Below are 7,763 nucleotides of genomic sequence, written 5' to 3'. Positions count from 1 at the left end.
TTTTCTATGTCGAAATAGAATATGGGTGCAGAGGAGGCTAGTACCCCGATAATAATATGGGGTTACATGAGCCTAAACCAGACAACCAACACTTCCAAAAAAAAAAAAAAACAGCGATATATATTATCAATGACTTATATTATACGAACTATATGCGTTAAAACATTAAAAATAAATAAATAAAATTTTTAAATGTAAAATTAACTTACTTTCGAAGTAAGAATAACCAATGACTATTACGAGTGTATGCCGATTGATGTAATAGCCTCTTTTTCACGTCAATGATTATATTGGCGTAGTCCGTCAACGCCTGTTAATTCGGAGGTAAGATACTCTCGAACTTCTATGTCTTCTAAGGCTATGTCTATAGAGTTGAAAGGTATAAACATGTCATAGAAACGGTGCTACAAAATAATTGAGGAGAAAAAAAAGTTTAAGGTGAATTAACGTAAACCTCACTTAGATACTCACGTTATAATTGTTATATATAACCCTCGTAAAAGCCCCAACCATCCTTACTGTTTCACATTTACTGTTCCTTATGAACAAGAGATTGACGTCTCTGACCTCCCCTGCCCTTAGCACCCTTCCTTGATTGACCAGATTGACAGGGCTATTTTGGTCTTTTCGGGTTGTCCATTTCTCTCTCTTGCTTTTGCTCCTCTCATCCTCACTCTTCTCCTAAGCATCCTCAAATTTCTCTCTCTCTCTTTCCTCCATTGAAGCGCACTCTGAGTTCTCAATTGAAGCCTACTTTGAGTTTTCACTTCTCAGAGGTAAGCCGATTTTACTTGCGAGTCTCACCGAGGCGGAATGCTGATTTAGGGAAGGTAATTGCTTTTTTTTTTTATTTGTTTAAATCCTTAATTTTTAAATAATTAATGTTGATTTTTTTAGTTCTTTCTTGTTCATTCTTCATCAGTATTTCTAATCTTTGTTGTTTTCTTCAGATTAATTGATGGTGCTCATCGACAATTATTGATCGGGTTCGGGTTGTCCTTCAATTTTCGCTGGGTCGCTAATTCGCAAGACCCACATTTCTTGCTGTTCCTATAGGTAGCCTTCCCTCATTTGTTTGATTTCATATCAGAATAATTTATCAGAAATCAAATTATATCAATCTAAATGACACACCACACAAACCCACACAAGTCTAGCTAGATTGATATAATTTGATTTATGTGGGTTTGTGTGGTGTGTCATTGTGCTGCATTTTTCTTTTTTGCTGCAGATCGAGACTTGGTGATACCTCAAGCAAGGCTCACAGTGTATTCACAGTGTATTATGAAAACTGAATGTTCATAATTAAATTTGATTTTTTTTTTTTTTTTACCAAATATGAGGATAACTTTTTTTTATTTCTGATAACTTTAAATTTGAAACGAATGCCTTAAACTAGCCAACAAGCAGAACTAGATTGTTGACTCTTCTTTCCAATGTGATGCTGATAGCATCGTGTGGTTTACAAGTTTGTACAGCAATGGATGATAAAACCATGAATTTTGATATTGCAGACCTCTCATATATTTCATTTATTGTCTGCTATAACATTTCTCCTGTTTAATTTCAAGTGTACAGCTTATGGGTTGAAGTTTTAGGCCATGTGTATTTGTATGAATAGCTACTGGTCGTGTGAAATCAAATGCTTGGTATTATACATGTGGGAGTATGTTTTGATAGGTTGCATAGTAAAATTCAGTGTGTGTGTATATTTCTCTCATTATAACCCGAAACTTGATTATCTAGGTTCTTTCTCTTTAGATTTTTGTTGTGTTTAATTAGATGATTCTCTAATCTATTGTTGTTTTTTTTAACCAGTGACCGTTACTTTTGAATTCGGAAGTTGTCGCCGGAGATGAGTTGGAATCCGCGAAGTCCGCTAATGTTTGCGGCGAAGAAAAGGATGCTTGGGTTTTCGATGGTGTTGAAACCCTTCCTTTAATTTACCTTATTATGAGCATGGATATGGGTGAGATTTTCTGTATTTTTTTGCAAATAAATTGATTATTTGTTTTATTTTAGTTTAATAAATTGGAATTATTCATAGGATTTAATTTTCATTTGATAAATAGACAGCACTGCTCATACTTCATAGTTCAGACGTACACCGTACCCTAAACCATAATCTACAGAAAACAAATTCTTGTACACTGTTGAGGAAACTTATATAGTTGTGCTGCTTCAGAATTTGAAATTTGAAAGTATTATCAAACTAACCTAGCATAGAATTATAAATGTGTGTGGTAACCTTAAAATGTTGCCGTCACTGACCTCAAATTCAGCAAGACTAAACCACCCAGCAAATATATGCTGTGAGGATCACCTAGCATGAACACTAGAATAATGTCAAAGTTAATATTATTGAATCTAGTCTGAGAGTGAGGATCACTTAGCATCAGTCTTTGGATGCACACAGGAAGAACTGAATTTTGTCAAGAGCAATGTTAGCCATTCTCCCCTTGACGAGCTCTGTCAAGGCATGACTTCTCTATCTTGGTAATTAGTTAATAATATACTCAAGCTGGACGAATCCTCTTTTTGCCTTTGATGAAACATTTACTTGATTGATCTCTTGATTTGAATGAGATGTTAGTTTTTTATATTTAGCTACATTGGAACCTTAGGTGCATTGTTCTAAATATAGGTTTTGATTGTCTGCTTTATCTAAGTGACTATTAAGGCTTAAGAATATGAGCATGTGATAGTGTGATACTGCAGATTCCTATATCTTCTACCATTATACGTGGTCTTTAGATTATCCCAAATAAGTGGAAATGATTTATTTTGTATATTTTCAGGTTTGGCTTCTATTTGATCAGTTGAAATCGAATATTCTTCTGATAATCACTCATCTATGCACTTTGTATATTTCCTCTTTAATTGTGATGCATGTAGTATATCTAAAGATTAGTTAATCAGTAATATCTTGACGAGCAACATGAATTGTAATAGGCATGGGGATTATTGGGGGAAGCGTTAAGCAATTCAATATTGAATAGAATGAATGTGAAGTTATCGAATCGTTATTGTATATCAATTGAGGTCTTATAAGTAGTGAGAATAACAACGGGAAGGGTTCTTTATTCAGGATGAAGTGGGGTAATTTAAATAAGTGCAGGAAAGTGGAAAGACTACTACTCTATGATTTATGAGCTAAGGGATGTTTACTTTGTTCAGTTGATACTTCTCTAGCTTCCGTTATGTTAAAAATCTGATTAGGTGTGAATAGAGGTCAGTAATCCGTATATATATTTAGCATGTTAGTGTTGACTCATTATCCCAACTATTAGGATCTGAATCACTGGGAATCCTTTACTTAATTCGTAGGAGGAGAGAGGGAGAGAGAGAGAGAGAGGGGGGGGGGGGGGGGGAATCATGCTGCATATTGGGCCACGTTATCTTAATTTCATGCTGAAATTATTTCTTTGAGTGTAATGATACTGGTTAGTAATGGCCAAAGTTCAAGGATGATTCTGAACTATACTATAAACAATATTCAATCTAATCATGTTAGGTTAGGGGAAGAAGATGGGTGGATTGGAAGGTTTTATTGGTTGAGCTTTACTTAAAACAAGGTCTGATATTCATTATATGCTTATTGTTTTTATGTGTTTGGTCCTCCTATTGCAGTCTTTCAGTCGGGTTAGCCTTTTGTCAGAGACCCGAGTAGCATTGAGAATACTTAGGTGGTTCAAAGGGGGCACCAAGTTACAAAACCTGAGCAACCAAAGGCAGAACCTCCGACTCCACAAGAGCAACCAAAGGTAGAACCGTAGGACCTTCGACTCCACCTCAACAACCAAAGACAGAACCTCCGGCACCACCTCAGCAACCATAGACAGAACCTCCGGCACTACCTCAGCAACCATAGACAGAACCTCATCATGTAACTCCAATTTGATATTTTTATAGCTTCTCTAGGTTACAGAAGATCTAAAAGGAAAAGAATTATATCTTAAAGCTGCTGAGTTGCTTACTAAGGCTTGAAAAAAGGGCTATATCTCTGTCAGATGCCTGCCAGGTCTATTCACTTCTTCACTAGCAAGTCTGGTAAAGTCTTAACAAATTTCTGTGTAAAAACTAGCGTGTTTTTATTTTTTTTTACCCTTTGTTTCATCAATCAACAATGTCTTTTGCTTGTCTTGTTCGCAATGTGTATTTAAGATGGCATACTTGTTAGTCTTGCGCAGTGGTATTCCATTTATCTATATAATATAGGTCCCTCAATTTACATATGACCTTTTATTTTTGGTGCAATACCTATATAACCATTATAATGAGCTTAGAGTTTATTTTACTAGGAGATAAATGCAAGGTTGAGGTTTAATGTGTTGATTTTGAAGATAAATGCAAGGCTGAGGTTTAATGTGTTAAGATACTTAGTGGAAAGTGTAAAGTAGAAAACAGCTGTTCAATAATCTGAATGGTCTTATTTCTATTAAATATGCATGGCTTCTCATATTTTTCTATTCTTTATGCAGCTTGGTGGGTTGAACACCATGTTCGCTGTTGAGCATACTTCTTCTATATCTCTGATTTCCAAAATGCCCACAATAATTCTTGGGATGGATGTATCTCACGGATCACCGGAGCATTCTGATGTGCCATCAATGGCTGCTGAAACTTTCTACAGTCACCCTTCCTTGTCATTTCCAAAAAATTGACTAAGGAAAATTTCCTAACATATTACCTGATGTTTGTTTTTACGCTCTTTAGGTTGTTGACTCCAAGGAATGGCCAGTGATTTCACGATACAAGGCATCAGTAAGGACTCAGTCTCCTAAGGTCAAAATGATTGACAATTTATTCAAATATGTGTATAAGATGAAGGTATCATGAGGTATGTTTGAGGAAGATGTTGTGTACATGTTGTCTTAAGCTTAAGCAATTCTTATATGGGTTATTATATTTCATCATGGAGGCTCTGCTTGATTTCTATGCCAATTCTTGGAATAAAAAAAAAGAGCCCGAACATATTATCATATATAGGTACTTTGCCTGATTAGTATTTAGAAGCTCTGCATTTTTTTTTTTTTTTTTTTTTTTTTTTTTTTTTTTTTGCAAAATCATTGAGGTTTGCCCATGACTATTAAGCTATCACTAATCTTGGCTTTCAATATTCAATCTGTTTATAGAATTATGCTTATAATTAGGGGTCATGAAAATAATTTTGTATAGATTGAAATTAGATCTCTTGACAATAATGAAAGACTTTATTTCTGTTTTTTTTAGGGGTTTGATTTGCCCATTACAATATTTGCAAAAGGTAACTTTTATTAATTTATTTATTTGTTTAGATCTTTATTTGATTGGATATGACATATGAGGTCTATTAATATGTTTATTCCGTAGTGTGTTTAGTTGTATTTGTAACTTTGATTTGTGGTATTACCTCACTAAAAAAAAACTTGGCTGGTGGTAATTTACTGTAATGTATAAAATTTGATGTGGAATTTAAGGTAAAATTATACTGTGAATGAAATTTTGTAATGGGAGGAATATTTAGCTATCGTTATTGATGTATTGATGTTGAATTAAGGTTTTAAGTTATGTGATTTGATGCTGAAAGATGTTATTTTTAAAATTTGAAAGTATGATTAGCAATATTTAATTATGATTCTGATGTGATGAAATAATTTAGGTTTATAGGGTGGTAAATTATATCTAGCAAGATGAGAGGGGCTGTATTTGCAGCATAAACTGCTACAATGGGTAGTTGCAAAGGTGGGACAACGCCACTATTGCAGGTATGTATATATTCTTTCATTTTAGTTCTTTTGCTGATTTAAATTATAATTGAGAAGAATTTTTGTTGAATGTTTGTCTGATTTGTCATAGTATTTGATTTTGGAATTGGAACAACATATACTTGAATTATGAGAGTTAGAGATCATGTTTGATGTTGATGTAGGAGCTATTATATACATCAAGAGGGAATTCAGCCTTATGATTATTTTCTTAGATCATACTATGTCCATAATAACATATATCTCAAAAAATAAGGGAATTATGAGATTATGCTTGCATCTATAATCCTTATAATTCGGATTTATGCTACTAAATTCATTTTAATTTGCTGTGTTTGATGTTCATTTTAAAGCACTTAGAGGACTATTTAGAGTTTAAAATTATGTTAATTAGGAAAAGTTTCTTAGCTTTGTCTTCTTCCAGCAATAGTGAAATGATCACCACAAGCTTATCACTGTGAAAGATGTCACTAAAATCAATACTTTGTGTGATTAGTCTTGAGTTCCTTTAAGGGAAATGGTAGTAATAAGAAGTATTTTAAGATGATTTATTACTCTCAAGTCTCAACACTAATTTTTTAGGTCTATTCCAGTGTGTGTACATGTGGCTTCAAACAATATCCGAGGATTTTGAGCTGCTAATTTATTTGCTTATGCTTTTCTGATTTTGTAGGAATTTTGCTACTTTATATTTTGATTAAAGATAATTAATGTGGGCATTAATATAAATATTTTGTTCTGATTATGGGTTTCTCCTTTATAAAATTAGGTGGTGTATCGGAATGATGAGTTTGGCTTCATGTTAGCTGACATTTTGAAACAAAATAAAGTAAATGATTCAGGCATGAGATTTGATCCCGGGGTAAGGACAGTTGATTTCGATAGGTTTATAGCCGAGTATGAGAATGATCATACTTCTTGTTCTTTGTCTACTTTGATTAATTTTACGGCAACTGAGGAGGAGATCGAGGAGGCTCTTTACCAAATTCAAGCTCAAAAATTTTCTGAATATATGAAAGAGTTCAGGCTCTTCACTCTTTTGTGGGGTGTGCTGCTATCAAATCTTATAATTTACACCTTAAGTAGAAATTGCATTTGGACATGTGCAATTTTTCATGAATTATCCCCCTTTTTTTTTTCCTTCTATATGGCTATAAGAAATTCGTTAACGTATTGAAATTGAAGTGCATTCTTCATTATGAAAGGATTCCAGAATTAATACTTTTATTATGCAAGACTAATTGTTTAAAATATATAGACAATGAAGTCTTTTTTTTTGAAAGCTAGACAATGAAGTCTATGTCTACATAACTGTATTGTATAATCCTAAAAGTTACTAAATCAATTTGTTTAGAAAAATTGTATATATATATACACATTAAATGCCGTTCACATTATCCAGAATTATATGTTCGATGATTAACATAAAACAAAGCTAATCAAAATTGTCACACTTATAAATACACATAACTTAATTATAAGTAAACAGATAAAATAATGTAACATAAAACATAAGCTAATTAAATGATAATAACTCCCTAAAAACAAGTGATAATAATCAATTAGAGATCATCAAATTGAGGGATTACGCGCCATTATTTATGATGATGCAAATTTGTTAACAAATTCATCTTGTATGTATATAGTTTTTCCACTTGAGTTAAAAATTCCTTTTAACATTTGATGCCCCAAGTGATTTATTTTAATTCATTTAAAGCAAAGCTTTTAAATTCGATTCTAATTCAAAGGGGTGCTTATGAGACGAGACAACTCGCGAGCTACTCGAGTTTGACTCGGTCAAAACTCAACTCGAGTGAGCTTGACTCGAACTCGAAATTGGCTCGAAATGTTAACGAGGTCAAATCTCGACTTGAGTGAGCTTGACTTGAACTCGAGATTGGCTCGAAATGTTAATGAGTCAAGTTGCTCATTACTCGACTCGAAAGCTCGTAAAAAGCTCGAAATCCTTCCTAAAATATGATATTTACAAAAAATAAAAATATTTTGATCAAAAAA

At 33.3% G+C, this 7,763-nt stretch overlaps 1 long non-coding RNA gene across 4 annotated transcripts; it reads left to right on the top strand.

Moving 5' to 3' along the window:
- The first annotated feature begins 505 nt into the window (after positions 1-505).
- Positions 506-6,998, top strand: LOC145608074 (uncharacterized). Of its 4 annotated transcripts, none has more exons than XR_014105716.1 (8): positions 506-830; positions 951-1,056; positions 1,819-1,969; positions 3,631-4,050; positions 4,482-4,840; positions 5,233-5,266; positions 5,642-5,747; positions 6,517-6,998. It is a non-coding gene; the product is annotated as an uncharacterized LOC145608074 (long non-coding RNA). The 4 variants fall into 4 exon arrangements; XR_014105717.1 differs by lacking the exon at positions 5,233-5,266 and adding an exon at positions 1,232-1,279; XR_014105718.1 differs by lacking the exon at positions 5,233-5,266 and having other exon boundaries at positions 511-830; positions 3,631-4,021.
- Positions 6,999-7,763: the final 765 nt, after the last annotated feature.

The sequence above is a fragment of the Chenopodium album genome, chromosome 23 (assembly GCF_948465745.1).
Source record: "Chenopodium album chromosome 23, dcCheAlbu1.1, whole genome shotgun sequence".
Taxonomy (NCBI): domain Eukaryota; kingdom Viridiplantae; phylum Streptophyta; class Magnoliopsida; order Caryophyllales; family Amaranthaceae; genus Chenopodium; species Chenopodium album.
This window is presented reverse-complemented; position numbering and strand designations above follow the sequence as displayed.